Source organism: Tenrec ecaudatus, chromosome X (assembly GCF_050624435.1).
Source record: "Tenrec ecaudatus isolate mTenEca1 chromosome X, mTenEca1.hap1, whole genome shotgun sequence".
NCBI lineage: Eukaryota > Metazoa > Chordata > Mammalia > Afrosoricida > Tenrecidae > Tenrec > Tenrec ecaudatus.
In genome coordinates this window covers 115,880,212-115,897,730 of record NC_134548.1, presented here as the reverse complement: position 1 = coordinate 115,897,730, position 17,519 = coordinate 115,880,212, and the positions used below count along the sequence as shown (strand labels likewise).

At 40.1% G+C, this 17,519-nt stretch overlaps 1 pseudogene; it reads right to left on the bottom strand.

Moving 5' to 3' along the window:
* Positions 1–11,130: 11,130 nt before the first annotated feature.
* On the bottom strand, positions 11,131–11,947 carry LOC142433668 (ceramide synthase 5 pseudogene; annotated as a pseudogene).
* Positions 11,948–17,519: the final 5,572 nt, after the last annotated feature.

The following is a 17,519-nucleotide window of genomic DNA, read 5'->3' as shown; positions in this document are numbered from 1 at the left end:
TTAAGCTGTGATACTCTTCCGTACTACAGATTTGGAGTTTATTATTTGCAATCCTTGAATCACACAGGCTGATATGCTTCTTCCATGTGGATTTAGTTGATACCTCACTTAGATGGCTGCTTACGACTAGCCCCATATGCTCTGCTTTCTGCTAGCCAGGCACCCATCCCCCCAAACCATTTTATTAGGAGCTAAACCAGACGTCCTACTATTCCATAGTTCAATCACCTCAAGCAGTATTGTAAAATTGCTACCAAAATCAGTTTCAAAAAACCGTCTGATTTCTTCACACTTTGCTAAAAGCACCCACATCTCCAGTAATCATTTCGTGAAGGCAACTATCCAGTAAGACTATGGCATATCAATATATTGTGCTCTGATTAGGAGTAGAATGTAATTAATTTTAAAATTAGGGCTTAGAGGCCTTGTATTTTGTTTGTTAATAGTTTTATTTTACTTATCCTGGGTTATTTTCTTTTATAAGCACCATATAAAGTTGGTGCTTAGTGTTTCAATTTCTTTGCTGGGATTTTGATAAATGTATATAATTATATGTTTTTTGTTCATTTTGTTTTATTTACATGGTGAATTACTATGATTTTTTTTTCTATATTTGAACCAGCCTTGCATATTTGGTACAAATACCATAGATTATATTATTTGCATTTTTGTTGTTGAACTATATTGGGTAGGATATTGTTGAAAAGTTTTGAAAATATGTTAATAAAATATATTGGTCTATAGTTTTCTATTCTGGTAATGCCTTTGCCAGGTTTTGGTATCAGGGTTATACTTATTACATAAAATGAGTCAGATCATTTATGGTTCATTTCTATATTCTTGAATCCTTTGCATGCAATGCAATTAGTGTTAACTTTCTGAATTCTTGCTAGAACTCCTAAATAAAATCTTCTGTTCCCAGACTTTATGTTGTTGGGAGTTTTTAATGGCTTGATATATTTTTCTTGTGCTATAGATCTGTTAATGTTCTTATATTAGTCTGTTTTAATTTAGTAGGCAATGCATATCTAGAGATTTATTTTTTTAGATTTTCTAATTTGTTAGAATATGGTTTTTCATTATAGTGTATAATTAACTATTTTTAATTAACTATTTTAACGGTTCTCTTGTGGATTAGCACATTTCATTTTCTTTTTTTAACATTTTATTGGGAGCTCTTACATATATCATAAGATTCTATCAATCACATAAAACAGTATTGTACAATTGCTATCACAGTTGGTTTCAAAACATTTTCTTTCTTTTTTTTACATAGATGGTATATAATATTTAAAAATACCATTAAACAATGTATCCTTTAAAGTTAAGTATAATATGAGGGGATTTTTTAAACTGTACAAAAAATGAATTAAAATATAATGGCATCTTCCCACTTTCCCCCACTTCTTCTTTTTAAAAAATCATTTTATCAGGGACCCATACACCACCCATCTCTATCCAGACATACATCAATTGTGTAAAGCACATTTGTACATTCGTTATCCTTATCATTCTCAAAATTTTGCTCTCCACCCAAGTCCCTGGAATCAGGTCCTCCCCACTGCCCCCTCTCATGAACCCCTAACAATTTATAAATTTTTATGTTGTCATATCTGGCTCTGTCCCACATCCCCCTTCCCCCTCTTTTCTGTTGTATGTCCCCAAGGGAGGAGATCAAATGCAGGTCCTTGAAATAAGTTCCCCCTTTCCAACCCACCCTCCCTATGCCCTCCCAGTATCGCCACTCACTCCACTGGTCTTGAGGGAATCATCCACCCTGGCTTCCCTGTGTTTCCAGTTCTCATCTGTACCAGTGTACCTCCTCTGGTCTTGCAAGGTAGGATTCGGATCATGACAGTCGGGGGGGGGGGAGCATTTAGGAACTAGAGGAAAGTTGTATTTTTGATCATTGCTATGTTGCACCCTGACTGTCTCGTCTCCTCCCCAAGACTTCTGTAAGGGGATCTCCTGTGGCCTACAAAAGGGTTTTAGGTCTCCACTCTGCACTCCCCCGCTCATTCACTATGGTAAGATTTTTGTTCTGATGATGCCTGATACCTGATCCCCTGACACCTTGTGATCACACAGGCTGGTGGGCTTCTTCCATGTGGGCTTTATTGCTTCTGTGCCAGATGGCCGCTTGTTTACCTTCAAGCCTTTAAGATCACAGATGCTATATCTTTTGATAGCCGGCCACCATTAGCTTTCTTCACCACATTAGTTGTTCACCCACTTTGTCTTCAGCGGTTGTGTTGGGAAAGTGAGCATCATAGAAGGCCAATTTAATAGAATAAAGTATTCTTGCATTGAGGGTGTACTTGAGTGGAGGTCCAATGTCACTCTGCTGCCTTAATACCAACCTTATAAATACATGCACATAGATCTATTTCCCCATTCTCATGTATAAATATATTTGCATATGTTTATGTCTTTATCTAGACCTCTATAAATGTCCTCTGCCTCCCCACTCTTTCCTCTATTTCCTTTTACTTCCCTCCTGTGCCACTATCATGCTCAGTCCCCACCAGGGTTTCAGCAATTCCTCTTAGTTATGTTGCCCTTGATCATGCCCAACCAAGCCTCCCACACCCTCTCACCATCAAGTTGTTGTTCCTTGTTGTTGTTCCTCTCACCATCGCTTGTTGTTCCTTGTCCCTGGGTTTATTAACACCACTACCTTCCCCCCACCTCCACCTCTCCCATGTCCCCATGGAACTATCATTCCTGTTGTTTTCTCCTCCAATTGTTCATCCTGCCTATCTTATTTAGACAGACCTGCGAACATAGTAACGTGCACAAAAACAAGACAGAGCACAACCAAGCAACAATATACAACAAAACAACAACAAACCAATGACAAAAGCAAAATGAAACACAAGAAAGAAAAGTTTGTAGTTAGTTCAAGGATTGTTTGTTGGCTTTTAGGAGAGTTTTCCAGTCCAGTCTGTTGGGGCACCATGCCCTTGCCCCAAAGTCCACCTTCAGCTTCCCTGGGGACCTCACCGCTCCATTCCCCTGCTGTTCTGTTGCACCCCCTTAATGTTTTGCCTCAGTGTAACCGATCCTATTGGGTGCAATTACCTCACTGTGTCTCCGGTGTTGTCGACTGAAGGGCTATGGGTCGGACTGTGAGGGACGTCGTGTCTCATAGTGGGGCCGGCCACGTGGTCTTCTCTGTCGACTGGCTGTTCTAATTGGGAACATCAAACTCCTGACCTGGTGGGCCATGATGTGCTCCACTCTCTCCTCCTCCCTCTTCCTCTGCTCCCATGTGCTCCCATCAGATATGTCCCTCTTCCAAAGCTGTACATTCAGTTCCATCCTTTGATATAAATTCTTCTGAAGGGAGGGGAAGATGTCCCCTTAGTAGTTGGGGTTGGGCCCTCCAGACCTCTCCACTGGTTCCCTACTCCATGCCGGCATGTTGCATTCACATCTTGGAGCATCGGGATAAAGTCTGGTCCCTCTTTCCCTGTGAAGACACAAACAATACCCTCCCCTTGGGTGGGTTAGTAACCTGTGCCCCCTCTACCCTTTTCTTTTTTATCATTATTATGTTTTTCCTTTCCCCACCTCCTTTTTTAGTATACCATGTGTATCCCTGTATTTGGTCTGGTCCCTGCCATATTACCTGGTCCTTACCCCCGGGATATTTGTATACCGTACCTTTTTCCCTATGCCCCATTTGTCTTTTTTTTTAAGCTTACTTTAGCAGCATTTCAAGTACTTCTATATTTAAGCCAATGCTATCTTGAGGTCTGTTTTCTCATTTTTGCCCGCTGGGTGAGGTTGTTCTATGTGGTGGTCTTTTATTTGTGCTTGGGGAGTGTTTTTCTTCAGCCCATACTAGGTCAGGAAGGATCTTTTGCAGGGTTGGGTTTCTTCTAACATATTCTTTGAGTTTTCCTTGTCTATCTTGATCGATCGTTTGGCTGGGTAGAGTATTCTTGGGTTTGGATTGTTTTACTTCAATTTTTTTGAAAATGTTACTCTACTCTCCTCTTCTTCATAGTTTCTGCTGATATGTCTGAAAATATTCTTATTTGGGAACCTTTGTATGTGATTGCTTGTTTTTCCTAGCTGCTCTGATGATATTCTCCTTTTCCTCAAAGTTAGATAATTTAACTATTATGTGCCTTGGTGACTTCTTCTTAGGGTCCCGTCTTGCTGGGGTTCTTTCAGCCTCCTGAATGCTTGCCTGGTTTTCCTTCACTAAGCTGGGGAAGCTTTCCTTCAAGAATTCTCTCACTATTGTTGCAGATGACTTCTTTGTTGTGTCTTCCTATGGTAAACCTATAATTCTAATCCTATTCTGCTTCATAGCATCAGACATAACTCTTAAATTTTCTTCAGCTTCTCTGATGATCTTATTAGATTTTTGTTCGCATTTGCTAAAGTCTGCTTGGCTGCACTCCAAGTCACTGATGTGGTTCTCTGATTTTTCCAGTTGCTTCTAGAGGTCCATGAGTGTGCTACTGGTTTTTGTTACCTCTTATCTAAGCTCCTGTATTTCTCTTTGATTTATGGCTTATAACTCTTCTATAATTTCATCCTTTTTCTGTATTGTTTTACTTATATCCTGTATGACTCCAAGTAGAATTCTGGAAATTTCTTTCTGTGCCAGCTCAATGTCCGCTTCCTCTATGAATGTCATTATGTTCAGGAAATCTTCTGGCATTGCCTTCTGTTTCTCCCTTTTTTTCGTTGAGGTCGTTGGGGCTGATGGCTATTTGCGTTGCGTTGTTATAGAGGAGGCAGGTGCCATTTTCCTGGGAATGGAAGGGCACTGGCTCTCTCTGGGAGACTTGTAGGAGTACTTCTTCAAACTGCCTATAGCTTATTTCACTATGGAATTAACCTCCTGTGGCTTCCCTCTCAGGGGAGTGACCCAGAAGGGTTGCCTGCTTTGGTGTAGCGGAGGTTGGGCAGAGGTTCCTGCTGCAGCTTGGAGCATTGAGGAGTGTAGGCTGAGCTGCCTTATGTTCCCAGGCACACAGGCAGGAATGGCCCAGTAAGAAGTTGAACAGAGTATCCCCTGCTTGGAGTTGGTAGGGCTTTTCCCAGCCTATCTAGCTACCCAGGGTGGACCTCACCTAGCTGGGTGTGGAGCAGGTGTAAATGCCCTAGGCTAAGGGGAGTGGGCTAGAGGTTAGCAGTAGAATGTGAGAGACCAAGAAAGAGGCAAAGAGGAGACAAAAAAGTTTAAAAGCAACCCCGATGAGCCTGAGGATTTTATTATTATTATTATTATTATTATTATTATTATTATTATTATTATTTTTATCTCCCTGGCCAGCTAGAGTATATTCAAATGTAATTGTCGCTCACAGTCACTTGGGTTGTAGCTTCTTGCTGTTTAAAGCTGACTCTTGTGATAGCGGGTCTTTGTTATTCTAAAAGCTGCCAGGCCCTGTAGCTGAGTTCTGAAGTTCCTTAGCTAGGTTACGTTTTATACTGATTTATGTTAAGGGCCTCCCTTGGAGTTGAGCAACCAGACTTGGATTTGAGTTTTAAACCAATAACATATATTTCACCCCTTTTTTATTTTTGCTTGTGATGTGCTCGGATATGGGGGCTGTTGAGCTGGCCCCCAGTCGGGGAGATCCAGCTTATTAGGGGGGTTGCTTCCTTCTCGGGCAATTGGAACTAAATTTACTCCCTGGACTCCCAACTTTCCACTTATATTCTCCCACACCACGATCTTCCTAAGGTAATACTATATTTTTTCTTTTACTCTATATTATAGCTATCTGCCACCGCTCCCCTGGCCGTGGGCTCAAGGCAGCCAACCACATGGAGAGCTCCGGAGAGAGGTTTCCCTTGTGTCTGGGATTTTGATTCCTCTCCACCTTCTGCCTGCAGAGATTGCTGCTCCTGGCAAGGGCAGAGCAGGCGCCTGCGGGCCCGCCAAAGCTAGAGTGGTTAAGAGCGTTCTTGGTTTGTTTTGTGAGTGGAAATCCTACGCAAAAATGAGTTCAAGAGAAACCCTGGTACCCTAGTTCTAATTTCAGGACCCCACCTCCCCGTTTCCTTCGCCTTACCTCCCAATTTTCTGGTCTGGCAGCAGTAGCTCCAGAGGGATGAGTCCTATCTGGTTGCCAATTTCTTCCCCCTCTTCCATTTCATTTTCTATTTGCAATATTTCCTTTTTCCTCCTACTTTTCCTTTGTTAAATTTGCCAGTGGCTTATCAATTTTATTAATACTTTCAAAGAACTAATTTCTCGTAGATTTTTTCTATTATTTTTCTGTTTTCTAATTCATTGGTTCCTACTCTAATCTGTAATATTAATTTTCTTCTGAAAGCTAAACATTTATTTTGCACCGCTTATGCTACTTATTTTAGGGTTCGGGTTAAAATGTGTATCATGGGTTAAGATGTGGTTTTTATTCTTTTTGATGTGTGGTTTTTTGCTGTAAATTTTACTCTGAATACTGCTTTTGCTATATTCCAAAAATTTTGGCATGTAATATTTTTTGTTCTCATTTATTTTGAGGATTTTTAAAATTTAAATCTTTTAATCCTTCAATTTTACTTTTTTAAAAAAATAAAGAGTTTTTTCATTTCCATGTATTTGTTGGTTTGATTTCTTGGGGGGTTTTTTGGCGGGGGTGGGTTGCTAGATCTTCCTCTAATTTTATAGCATAGTGATCTGAAAAGATGGGTTGTAATATCTTGATTTTTTTTCCAATTTATTGAGGCTTGCTTTTTGGCCAACATATGCTTTATTCTGTAATATGTTCCATGTGAGGAACACTGACAAAATAGTGTTTATGAGTTTGGCTGCTAACTGCCAAGATTCACAAACCAAAATCACCAGCCATTTCATGGGAGAAAGACAGGCCTTTCTACTCTAATAAAGAGTTACAGACTTGAAAACTCACAGGGGCACTCTACCCTGTCCTATAGAGTTGCTATTAGTCAGTATCCCTGGATCACAGGGAATTTGGTTTTAGTGTGATATTCCATTTGTCCTGGGGAAGAACCTATACTTTGTTTTGTTGGGTGAAGTGTTCTGTATTTGTTTAAAAGATAAAGCCGAATGATTATGTTGTTTAATTATTCTGTATCTTCTTTGATTTTCTCTACAATTTTTAAAGACAAAACTGGACATGATCATCTCAGGACCTTCCTCATGAGTGGTGTAGAAAAGTCTCTTGTTATTATTACAGTATTGCCTATTTGTTTCTCCAACTCCTTAAGAGTTAATGTATTTTTCAGGGTCTTTCATTGACTAAATAGTTGTTCATTATGGTTATGTTGTCTTATTCAATAGTGGCTCTGTCTTGTTCAGTAATGGCCTTTTTCTTTCTCTCATGATGGTTCTTCCTTTGATATCTATTTTCTCAGAAATTCATATTGCTACTATATGATTCTTTTTGACTACTGTTAGTTTGATATCTTTTGTCTCCATCTTTTGGTTTTTAGGCTAATTTTACCGCTAGTGCTAAGGTGTTTTTCTTGTAAGCAACACATTAATGGGTCTTGTTTTCTTATCTGTTTTTGTAGTCTCTTTCTCAATTGGTGATTTTAATTCATTGACATTCAAAATTGTTGTTAATGGGTATGTGTTTAATTCATTGGCATTCAAAATTGTTATTAATGGCTAGAATTTATGACAACTAGATACAAGTGGATGAAGGTAGGGGTGGAGTCAACCTATCAATCATATTGTCGCCAGACAATACTTCCTTGCGTGTGTGACATTTTGTGTAAGAGAGAGACTCAGAAGAGCTAAGCTCTCTCTTGCCTTTTTGCCTTCTGCTGAATCTGAACCAGCATCTGATTTGCCAATCTCCTTTTGGGTCACCTGCGGATCTCAAGAGCTACCAGTGAACTGCTGACCTCAGCTTCATCCAGCTGACCTTGGATTCATTTACCTCTGCATCCACCAGTTTATGGCTCTTCTATTTCATCATCCTGTTTCCTTTTTGTCAGCTTCCACAACTACAGAATTAGAGAAGCTTTCAATTTAAACCTGTTCTGTGGACTTACCTACTTCTACAATTGTGTAAGCCATTTCTTGATGCAAATCTCTTTCTATATGTATATGTAAATAAACATCACTAGATTTCTTTCTCTAGAGAACGCAACTTAATGCAGTATGATTTTCTTGCTGTCATTTCACTCTTTTTTCCAATGGTGGTGTTGGCTTCTTTGTTCATCATAATTTTCTGTGTTGAATTCATTTTGATTGTGGATTTTCTTGTCATTTATTCTTTCTTTCTCTTTGCAAACTTAGAGTGTAGTACATTTTTATGGCTCCCCTCTTTTTTTTATTGTTTGAGGCTTTACCATTTTCTTTAATTTTAGTTTATTTATTATTTTCTTTTCAAATTTAAGTTAGTTTGTTCTCTCTTAGCAACTATTCAACTTCTCCATTCAAATGGCTTATATTTCCTATGTTCCCTTAATTACTTTATTGTTTTATTCATTGTGGAATGTTTTCTTTGGTTCCCTATTTTCAATCACATTGGTTTGTGTCATTTTTTGTGTTACCTGAGTTAGTTGATTTCTTTATAGTGTGATCTGCTGTTGCTATCTGCTGGTGGTGTTTCTCTGTCCAAAGAACTCTCTTTAGTAATTTTTTTGTATGATTGGTCTTATTTTTTCAAATTCTTTTAGGTTTGCTTTGTTTGAAAATGTACTTATTAATTTCTCAGATTTGAGGAATAATTTTGCTGAATATTGGATTCTTGGTTGGTGTTGTAGTTACATAATCTAGTGTCAATTTGAGGATTAATAGTGTAGGGGTGGAGTGTAGGCTGTTAATCATAATATGGCTAATGAGATCTCTGTGTGGGCATGACCTTCCCCCAATGATTCTGGGAATTGCTGGATTTTCCTTCTTGGAGGTGGGAGACTCTGCTTACACCCTGGGAGACTCTCTGCCACTCCCTGGGAGACATTGAAGTTGACAAGACACATGGAACTATACTAGTGCCCTGAAAGGAGAAGCCATATGGACCTATCCTGATGTAACCAGACCTCTGAATCTGGAGATGCCATGCAGAAACCCATACCAGTGCTGAGATGCTTACAACGCCACTGGATCCAAATACTTTCTACCCACTGGCCTATGATTGTCCTGCATTCAGCATCATTACATGTGCTTTGTGAGTCTGAAGAGGATATTATAGATTGGTATCAGACACATGGGATAATATCCGACTTATGGACTTGGACTGGACGGGGTTGGGATGCTTTCTCAGTGTTCAGTTCCTCTTGTATATAAACCTCTCCCTTTTATACATATGAATGTCTCCGTGAATTTGTTTCTCTAGTCTACTCAGACTAACACAGTTGGCAATTTTGTTTTTCATTCAAGTTTTTGTATATTTCATTCTATCTCCTTATTATCAGCATGATTTCTATTGAAAAATAATCAAGATTTTCTTATTGATTTACCTGTATAGATAATTTTTTCTTTTTTCCCGAGTTGCTCTTAGGATCCTTTTCTTTGATGTTAGAAAGTTTGAATGTGATATGTCATGGTTATTTTCTTTTGGGAGTCGATTCAATTTGAGTTCCTTCAATTTCATGATTTTTTTTTTGTTCTGTTATGATGTTAGTGGAACTTTCTTTCAGTGTTTCTTGGATTTTTTTTCTCTGCCCCACTCCTTCCTTTCTCTTTTGAAATGTTTACCAACCTTAAGTTGTTCCTTTTATAGTGTCTCACAAAAATCTTAGTTCTACTTCCATTTTTGATCGTTTAATAGCACGGTCTGAAAGTCTATTAGAGCTTTAGATATTTGTCTGCAAGCTCACTGATTCATGCTTCCATTTTTTCCATTCTAATGTTTGATTCAGAAAGTAATTTAGTTTTAATATCTCAGTGCTTTTCTTCTGGATTTCTATTTGGAGTTGTTGAATTATTCCTAATTTTTCATTTGTTGTCAGATTTATTTTACCATGTTTCTCTAAATTCTAGTATTTTTTTTCTTTTGTTTTTGTAGCTCCATTGATCCCCACCACCACCCCTCCATCCATTGATAGTAGCTGAACATCCTTCCTCTGAAGCGCCACCATAGGTAACTTTAGTGCCTTTTCTTCGTCTGGAAGTTATTCTGTGGTCTGTGTTTTTGGCCACTCTTTTGTGTCACCTTTTCTTGCATTCTCATGTGCACTGAAATAGCCTGTTGTTTCTGAGCCATCATGCTATTTTTGTGTTATGTTTGTCTCTGTTTGTTGGTCACGTGATAGTAGAGTGCACCAGTTGCCTGGAGCCCTGGTGGTGTAATGGTTACACATTGACTGTAATCTGCAAAGTTAGCTGTGGAAACCACCAGCCACTCCTGATAAGAAGGATGGGACTTCCTTCTCCCATAAAGAGTTACAGGCCCAGAAACTCAGAGGGAAGAGTTTTTTCCTATAAAGTTGCAATGGTTCAGCATCAACTTGATGGTAGTGAGTTTGGATTGACTGTTGGATTTGGGAGGGGGTCTTAGTGCACTAGTGGTAGCTGTTGAAACATCAGGCGTGCCTGGGTTGTGTCGTAATAGCCAATTCTGAGAAAGGATTGATGACAAGTTCATTGGTAATTTTTTTAAAGCTTAAAGCACTTTTTATCAGTGAAGAGTAAACAATAGTATAAAACCTTAACAGCTCACCTAACGGCTAATGGCTGCCCCACGCCTTCACCTCTCTCACCACCCCTCCTTGTGTACCATCGAGTAAAGGAGCAGCATCTAAGGAGCTTTCCCTGTCACTACCAGATGGCAGGCAGGACATCCTGGGAGGGGCCACAACAGTCCTGATGCTCTAGATCTATGTAACTCCATTAGAAGAAGTGCTCCAGTCCTGATGAAGAAGCAGTGCAGAAACCCGAAACTGAATTTGGTTGCTCCATTCAGATGGTCTAGGGTCTTAGGGTCTCAAGAGTCCTGGGCAATAGGGATGGGCAAGTCAGAAAAGGCAGCTTCATTCAGGACTCAGACAGAAATCTAGCGTTGAGTTTAGGACAATGGGGGCCACTCAAAGCTCATTGGGCCTAGTCCAGAAATCTACCCCTAGCCAGGAAATGAACGCCACAGATGTGCACACACACACACACACACACACATCCCTCAAAAACATTACTGAAAGGACTGGAGGCTACGTTGTACAAAACAGCAGCATTTGTTGTTGTTTTTAAGTGAAAACATTTGCTTGATTTTCCTCCGTGCTTACAGTAACTTTAGCGAAGGTTTGGGGAGGCTGTAGAAGAGTAGGTGGCCAGTGGCCCTGCAAGTCCATGTGTGCTGAACTCCCCATAACACCCCAATAATTGCCTCCTATGTGATTGTTGATCTGATTGGCACCATTGCAGGAGAGATGCTGCCATGGGGGGGTTGGTGTCTTCCTCTGAGCTCCTCTCCACATCACTGCAATCATCCTTAGACACCTTTCCTCTGATCAAGGCCTAGAAGCAATGTGAGCAATTAGATAGCACCAGATGATATGTAGAACCTGTAAGGTGAGGAGGGGGTCACTGAAGAGAGCCACCAGGAGCGCTAGGGTCCAATTATTTCCCAACTCTCAAAGAGGGTCATTCTTCAGAGTCCAGAATTGATAGATTACTAGAAGAATAGTCACAAAAAATCACTGAAGATCATAAAAAGGGTGTCACAGAGCCGCTGATACTTGAAATAATTAGTCCGCTTGGCTGCAAGGAGTCTGAAGCATCATATAGACACAGGAGAAGGCCAATTCCATGATATAATAGTAATAAAGCCCCTTGGGAAAGGCTGATATGGCTAAACATGCTAGCCTTGTTGGGTGTCTCAGATCCAAGGTGTCAAGCAGAGATATGTAATTCCATAGCAGAACATGCATAAATAAAAAGCGAATCTCCACATGCTTTACAGAATTTAGTGAGCACTGGAGACGTGTTTGGATTCCTTCGATGGTGAAACCAGCATTGGATTTTGGGGACATCGCAATTCAACTGCTCTGACAGATCTTTCAGCCTCTTCCCATCCTGCTGCTGATTTCCCCATCTTGGACCCTCCCCATGGCCGCCACTGATATACCAACAGAACCTGTGGGAAGGTGGCCCCAGGGTGGGACACAGCCTGGCCAGAGGTCTCCACTCTCCCCATTGCTATTTTTTGTCAAGTTCCCAGTCACGAGGTTGCCAGCAAGTGTAGGCTGAAGGCTGACAGGTCTGCCTTCCAATAATAAGACAAAGTCCAAGAACCTTAGCCCACTCTCCCTCTATGAAGATGTCTCTGTCCCAGTGACTAATAGAAGCTTGCATAATCATTGAAGGTGAAGGTCAGAATGGAGCCTGGGGGTTGATCTAAGGCAGCGGTTCTCAACCTGAGGGTTGCGACCCCTCTGGGGGCCACACGACCCTTTTACAGGTATCACCCATTTCATAACAGTAGCAAAATGGCGGTGATGAAGTAGCAACAAAAATAATTGTATGGCTGGGGGTCACCACAACATGAGACACTGTATTAAAGGGTCGCGGCACTAGAAAGATTGGGAATCACTGATCTAAAGTGTGATTGGGAAGTGTGACTGGGGACCAATGTGTGGACTGCCTTTTCAAGCCTAGAGCTGCAGGGAGGTAAGACCAGATGACAGGCAGAAACTGTAGGGTCAGCAGGAGGCCACTGAATAGCCACCAGGAGGGATAGGTCCCCATTATTTCCCAACTCTGGCTTTCCTTTCTTCAATTCCCCTCAGATCACAGATACAGGATCCAGGTTTGCCCACCCTCAGCACCTACTTGCCCTTCCAGGTGTGTGGGAGTTGGTTTCTTCTGTGATCAAGTCTTGTGGTTGGAGAAGTGTAGGGAGCAGGGGATTAGATAAAATCTTTATCTTCCCATCCCATGGACTTGGATGTTGGTGGAGGTATTACCTGACGGGGCCGTATCAGAACTGCTAAGAATCTGCTGCTTTCCTAGGTTTCCTTGCCCGTTTCCCAACTCTAAGTTAACTGTCTGTGTCTGGTTGGGGTGGGGTGGAGGGTGGAGGTCTCTCCTACCTGGGAGTTTCAGAATTCAAGTTTTTAGTTACTCGCTGCTTTGTTTGTTGGTTTTTAATATCTTTGCTTGGAAAGGGTGCTTTGAGAGCGCATAACATTGTGTTACAACTGATGTGAGCCTGTTTCTACCATTTTAATGTCAGCAAAAAAGCTTTGCATGTCAGTGCTTAGTCTCCTTATTCATGAATTAATGCAGAAAAATTCGAGCAAAACAAGAATCTTATGGAGATACTATAAAATGATCACATCTACAATATCAAGTAGATATTTACATGATTTTACTTTGGTGCTGCCTCACCTTTTTGGAGAAAAGGATTAGCATTGTGTCAACTTTTTTTGTAACTTTCTGTCAACTTTTAAAGTTAAAAATCTTCTTCTGATTACTGAGTGGGAGCAAGCGGAATCCAACATTGATCTCTGAATGTAACAACTATAATTGGAGGCAGCAAAATAATACTCAGAATGCAGGCACAAGGTGAAAGGGTATGGATCTAAATATATCAGAAAATAACAAAATGGATTTAAAAATCGCTATGGAGAAAAACAGGTTCTGAGTTTTTAATCTCCCACAAACCAAATTCTAGGATATTCATATCGGGGGAGTCACTCACTTTGTGGAGATAGTTAAACTAAGGTAATATCAATTTTATTTATTTCATCATGACTCAGGAAGTTCATTTTATAATACATTAGATAAGTAATCTGGTTTATATTGATTGGAAGATAATGCTTTGTTATGATGTGTTTTCTGAAAGCACATAGGTTAAACATTATGTATTGATTAAACAGCAGGTTTCTTTTCTTAATTAAATACCTAAATTAAAAATGCATTACCTTACATGGCTTTGATTTTGATGTTGCCCCAAACAACAAAGCAATGTCATGAGAAGACAAGAGTAAGTATTTAAACTTGTAGGATTAAACAAAGTGTAAGAGAATAAAGTTTTAAAAATCTCATTGTGACTAGAGAGCTGCTGATGTGGCACTCGATGCAATGCTGTGCTTTGAAGTTTCTGACGCTATGCAGATTCCGAAGCAAGCAAACAAATTTCCCCTGAGACAATACGAGACAGGGTAACCTTGTTCTGCAGCATTAGACTATCCAAAATGTTGAACCTTTTCAACACTTGATGTTATAGGATTTAAAAATTGCAAGTTCATGTTGCTAGCATTATATTCACTTCCATTAAGTTGATGTCGACTCATAGTGACCCTAAAGAACAGGGTAGAACTGCCTCTGTGAGTTTCTGAGACTATAACTCTATATATGAATAGAAAGCCCATCTTTCTCCCATGGAGTGAGTGGTGGTTTCGAACTGCTGACTTTATGATTAGCATACCCAATGTATCACCACTTCACCACCAGGGTTCCTTGTTAGTGTAATAGCACTTGTATAGCAAGTACATTTATTTATGCTACATATATACATGTAAATACACTTGTCCTTCAAGTAGGCAATGCAAATATGTATGCAAGTAATTAACTGCATACACTTAGGAAAATGGATTGTGGGTCACCTTATGAATTAATTGATTTATTGTACATACTTTGCCAAAATTAATGGAAGCCTAGGATATTCCTTGTGATTTATTTTAATGTCAATAGTTGAAAAATAGCTTCCCTAAGAGAACATGTCCACTGAATGACATCATTAGTGAAATCATGCCACCAGTTCTTACCATAGCCCTCATACTCGGCAAGTTGATTATTGGGTTCAAATTTCAAGATATGCTGCCACAATCAACAGGTCACAAAGTAAGTTCTGGAGGAAGGATGATTTCACTCTCAGCTGTGTAAACTTTCTGAGTGAGGAACAAATAATAGTCATCAAATATTTTAAAAATAACTTGCAAAATTGTACTGGGAGATTTGGACTGTGTAAGAGACTGCAGAAAAGAAAACAGAAATATATGATTTAATCTTTGCTCTTAAACAGCTTTCCACCCAAATTCAATATGGAAATGTATGTCATACCAAGCAAGATAAACCAAACTCTAAAATGACTTTATGATCTGCTTTCAGTGGCATTTCTCCTGTGGTTCTATTTCACGGTAAACTGGGGTGGGAAATTCTAATTAAGATCTTTGATCAGTTTGTTATAAATAGGGAGATTATATAGCTGGGTCTGACCTGATCTCATTATAATGATAAAAGCAGAGGGTTTGTCTGACTCATAGCAGAATATAGTTAGAGATTCAAATCAGGAGGTCGATGTAGGTTACTCTGGCTTTCTTGGGGATAAAAGAATCTACCAGAAAAGGACGCGAGATTGCCTTCCAGTTGCTGAGAGTGGCCCACGCCTGGCAGCAAGAAAAGGAATTCCGCTAGCAATCAGAACGCGCTCGAAGAGGACCCTGCCCTCCGTGAGATGGCAGCCCAAACCTATAACTGACCTCCTGGCACATCAAACTGCAAACAGAGAACTTTGCGTAAAGGAAGGCGGTGTAGTTATAGGAGCAGAAGAGAAATTGTGAAAGACAAAACTGGACGGAATCACAGAAGGACCTGCAGATCATAACTATATTCGTTTTTGTTTTTCATCTTTCAATGATAAGCCAAATGTTGTTTTGCTTAAATCTGTAAATTTTTTAAAATATGGTGGGACCGTTCACTAGTCATCCAGGAAATGCAAGTCAAAACTACAATGAGATACTCATAACTACTACCCAATTAAAAACAAACAAAAAACAGAGCACCGAATGCTAGAGAGGACACGGAGAGCTTATAACTCATATATACTACTGGCAGGCTTGTGAATATGTACAACCACCATGGAAAGTGATATGGTGATTCCTAAAAACGTTATCAATAGAAATAGCATATGACATAGCAATACCACTGCTGTTCATATACCTCTCAGGAATAAGGGACAGATCATGAACACATGTATGCTCTCCCATGTTCATTGCTGCAGAGTTCACAATAGCAAGAAGTTGGAAATGGCCTAAATGTCCAACAGTAGAAGAATGGATTAAAGTATCACTTTGGTATATATACACAATAGGATATTATGAATTCCTAAACAAATAGTGATGAAAAACACTATGACATAGAGGCATCTGGAATCCCTTATGCTGAGTGAAGTTAGTCAGTCACAAAAGGACAAATACTGTATGAGTCCACTACTATAGGGACAGGCACCAGAACTGGCACAGATTGTCTTGGAGGCCATCCATTCCGCTGGACAGGGTGACCATTTTGGTCGAGAACCTGAATGGTACCAATGAAGCATGCCCCATCCTCCCTGTGGGTGCAACTCAAAGGTCACTTTGGTGGAGGGACCCTCAATTCAACTGGGATCTTTTTCAAGATAGGGGGAGCAGAGGTTGACAACTTCGTGACTGCCATGAAAAGTTATGATGAGGTCCCCCTGACGGACAGAGAGATGAAGGATACTGATGGGAAAGTCAAGTCAGGAGTGGGCAAAATGAGCATATCCATCTGGGAGAAGAGAAGTGCATATCTGTTGGTAGAAAATGGAGGCGGGCAAACTTGCTAATGGGGAAAAAAGTGATTAGCAATACTTTTAATGACCCGCAGTGTGGAGTGTGCCTGGTCATATGCAACTAATAAGCCACATTGGCCTGAGTTTGTGTACACTCCCTAGGGACCCAGACGAAGTACCATAGAACACAGGAACATCGAATCCTAGAACTTCAAGGTGTACAGCACGATTCAAAGGCCATGCCAGAGAGATCTGATGTGGAAATCCCAAGAGGTGATCTAGACCCTATTTCAAACATACCTGTAACCCGAGGGCTTAGGACTGAAGGCACATGGTATGTGCAGAAGCAGAAGACAGCTGTACCAAGAGTATTGAACTGTCAGTAGAGGAACAAAAATAACCTACTACTTCAATGCTCTACTTGCTGTATGAAGATATATGACATATCTGAAATTGACATTGTCAGTGAATATCAGTGTACATTTTGTTTGACAACCTACTCCCATTGTTTGTGTAAATAGCATCCAGTCGTGTAAATAAATAACTCAGTTATGTGATATGCAATGAGCCTACATTTGTTCAATCTCCCTTTCTCAATTGTGTTTTAAAAATTAGTACAGTACCATGGGTTAATCAATGATACTATTAATAGAAGGTCCTTTTGTTTCATGCTATTGATTACGTTCCCAAGAGGTTAACGATACTCATCCAACTCCTCCCTCTGATTCCCGGGTCATTTCCTTCTCGAAACCTTCTAAGGGTCTACGTGATAACCTAGGGCACACCTGGATAATCCAAGGCAATATCACTATTTTAAAATCATTTGAATCACAATGTTGGTTCCATTTTCAAAGTCTTTTCATATGGTAATTGGTGTTTGATTTAATATGGGGCAGGACTATTATTGGGGGGCGGGGCAAAATGGGAATTCTATCTATTTTAATAGCCTAAGACAAACAGAGTTCAATGGGGAAAAAAGTTATATTAAACTAGAATACCCAACCCCCTGACAGACAGCCAATTCTGCCCACAGTGACCCTATATCTCAGTTCTGAGACTTTAGATATACAGAAGCAGACAGCTTCACCTTTTTCTCTT